Below are 3,521 nucleotides of genomic sequence, written 5' to 3'. Positions count from 1 at the left end.
CTCCCTCTCTCTCTCTCTCTCTTACAAACTGTCTACAACCCCGTATTCTCTAATCCTGAGTTTATGTGTAGAAATTACTGTTTATTTATACAGCCAGTTGATTACTCTTTGACTGCTTGTCTAGCTGGAGATCCTTGGCCTTTGTAGATCTCTGACCCTAGCTGTTGGCTACTCTGAGCACAGCATGGTGCATGTGTGGTAATCATCTGTCCTTGGCTAGGAAGAGAGCCAAGCAAGAAAGCTTGCGCGGAAGAATCTTTGGGCATATGGATCCAGATGGCTGGTGTATACAGAAGACAAACAGATCCTTTCAAAGCTCCAAATTGTGATAAATACTGCTCTATTCATCCAGTATCTCTCACATCTCCCAGGAACAACCCGTCTACTCCCCTACTCTACCATGGCTTTAGAGTGTGCAAACTGTCCTTACTGTTGGCAATAGTAGTTGGTTTAGGGAGTGGGCATGAGACACCACTCATGACACTTAACTCAGCGCCCTGTGAGTTTCTGACCTGGAGTTGAGAGGAAGCTTTTCTTGGATGATATGCACAGAAGGCAGGAATATAAACTTCTGGGAGCACTGGTCAATTCTTGAAAGAAAATTACGTTAAGGCAGTGAGGATATTGAAACAGAGACAGCAAGTGGGTGATGTTAGGTCCAAAGAAAGTTCCAATTCTGCAAGCCCCCAAAGGCAGTCCAAATACCCAGAAATTAGCTTAATCTGGATTATTAGAGGGGTTTTAGAGAGAAGCCAGCATTCCTCAGGAACTTGTGAAGCTGGCTCCCGTCATCCATCATCCTTCTTACCTCTGGCAGAAAGGACATGGTGACACTTAGCACATCAAGACACATGCTGGCCACCAGGCTCCCTCAGTGACATAGTACCTGATACACCTTTCACAGTTCGTGCAAGCATCCAAGCCCTTTGCACCTCCCCACAGCTACAGCTACCCACTCTCCTTATAACCCTGCTATTCTCAATATTCCCTGTTCCCACTTCTTTCTCTAGTTTTTCTCTGTTCTCTATTCCCTTGCTATCTCCCTCTCTCACAGATAGCCCTGACCATGTCGAGTCTTCTGGCCATATTTAGTCTACTATTCACCTCCTTCCATCTCCTGCCCCCTCTCTCTGTTCTGGATTCTTCCAGATGCCTCTGGCTCTTCTCTTTTTCATACCTATAATAAAAGCCTTTTCCTTAACCATACCATGGAGTGGTCATCCTTTAGACTGGAGTGACCGTATCCTGTTATGCTCAAGACATCTCTCATTTACATTTGTTGCCCTGGTGTCGATATTTACCGGGTTCCTAGTCAGACTCTGTAGGGCCTGGTTTGGAAAATAACATAGCTACCTAAGCTAGGGCTCCTTTTAGCTCTTTTCTTCTTGAAAACTATTAAAATGCCCAACCTCTTTCCATATCAACAGAGGGAGTCCTTGGAAGATGGAGGTGAGATGCAACTTGTCTGTGAGTTAGTAATCCTGGTATGGCATCTTAAATTTATTTATGGTATATGCATGTGTGTGTGTGTGTGTGTGTGTGTGTGTGTGTAGGTGCCATGGTGCATGGATGGAGGTCAGAGGACAACATAAGGCTGCCACTTCTCTCCTCCTACCATGTGTGTCCCAGGAATCAAACTCAGGGTCTTTAGTAACAGCTGAGCTCTCTCTCTGGCCCTTAGATTGCATCTTGCCACCATTGCTCATGGTTTTGATATTTCTTTTTTTCTTTGGGAGAGGTAATTTAGAATCACAGAGATGTAATAGTCATTTGGTATGGTTTCCTTGATTAAAAGAATTATAAGTGACTATTTGAAAAAAACTCAAGGAAGATTTTGTACTTGGATTAATATTAAATAAAACATGCACCTATAATTCACCTCACAAAGCAACTTGCTATTCTTTAAAAGTCCAAATAGAGTGAGAAATAGAAAAAATGAGAATAGTCATACCATTAGGGCTCAACTAGCAAGTGTCTCAGGGTACGGGTTTGCCTGACCACAAGGGCAAGAAGGGCTTTTCCTATTTCTGCATAGCGTAAATTTGGCAATGTCAGAAAGATGTGCTTGCCAAAAATTTCTATCCCTGTGGATTGCAAATTGCCTTTATAAAGACATGATATGTTAATTTTGTGTTCTGTGAAGTGCTTACACATTTAGTTAAACAGTATTCTGTATGTCTCTATGAGGTGTGTTTTGGTTTGGTTTGGTTTAGGAGGATGAAGTAAATCAAGTGGTCCCTCTTATGTGTCCGAGGTTCACAGAATCAGTCAGAAGCCAGACCTGGCAGACAGCTGCCCCTCCCTGTGGTGGTTAAAACCTATTGTCACTTGACAAGCTCTAGGATCACTAATGGAACAAACCTCTGGGAGTGACTTGAGGAAGTTTCTAGATCAGGTTAATCAGGACAGGAGAGTGGCTATAAACATAGGTGACATCATCCATGAACTGGGGTCCTGGACTGCACACAAAGACCCAGAGTGCCCATTTTCACCTCTCTCTGCTTCCTGACTACAGATGCAGTGTGACCAGCTGCCTCATGCTCCTGCCGCCATGCCTTTCCCACTGTGCTGTTAGCTAAAACACACCTCCTTTCCTTAAACTACCTTCACCCACAGCAATGAGAAAAGCATTGCTTACACAGACTGCCTCTTGCATCGTTGCCTCTGTACTAGATAACCCCACTCCCACTCCACTCCCACCCCACCCCCACCCCCACCCCCAGGCTAGAACATAACTCTCTGGATCAGTCAACCTTTGGACTTGAACTTGGCTCTCCTGGTCTCCAGTTTGACAACCTAACCTGCAGATTTTGTTCATCAGCCTCTATAACTTCATGAGCTAATCCTTTATATATATAAAAAATATATATATACACACTCTCACACCCTTATTGTTTTTTCCCCTTTTGGATAACTGATTAATATAGAAAGAATAAGGAACCACACATCTGCTTCGGAATGAAGGCACAACCCTTTACACACATCTGCAGATAGTAAAAAACCCTGGGTCAGATATGTTGGCTTTTCGCCATCAGGAGATGTGTGTTAAGGGCTGTGTCTTCCTTCGGGAATAGATGACTATGCTAAGCGAGAGACACAGACAGACAGATTTTGGGTCTTTTCATCACCTCAGAATGTATTGACTAACAACAAACTCACCAGTTCCAATTTTATTGACTAACTCACCAGAGAATTCTGATTTCACTTGATAGTATGACCATTGGCAAACACGTGTTATTTATTCCAATTGTCATTGTTCACGTTAGCTTGCAGGTCACATATTAAATGTCATGCCTGATAACCAAACTGCTACAGAACAGCTGCTACAGCTCCTTCATCCCCTGGAGACCACAGGAGCCTTACAGGAGGCAGAGGCAGGGGCAGAGGCAGGGGCAGAGAGCAGACACATGCAAAAGGCAGTTAGGTAAATTATTGCGAACTGTTGGAGCCAAAGCAGGTTCCTGGCAAGGGAAGGGAGGAAGACCAGAGGAAATAGCAGGTGTGCTGTGCAGAGCAGCCGG

This window comes from Mus caroli, chromosome 7, assembly GCF_900094665.2.
Source record: "Mus caroli chromosome 7, CAROLI_EIJ_v1.1, whole genome shotgun sequence".
Taxonomy (NCBI): domain Eukaryota; kingdom Metazoa; phylum Chordata; class Mammalia; order Rodentia; family Muridae; genus Mus; species Mus caroli.
Note: the sequence above shows the minus strand (reverse complement) of the source record.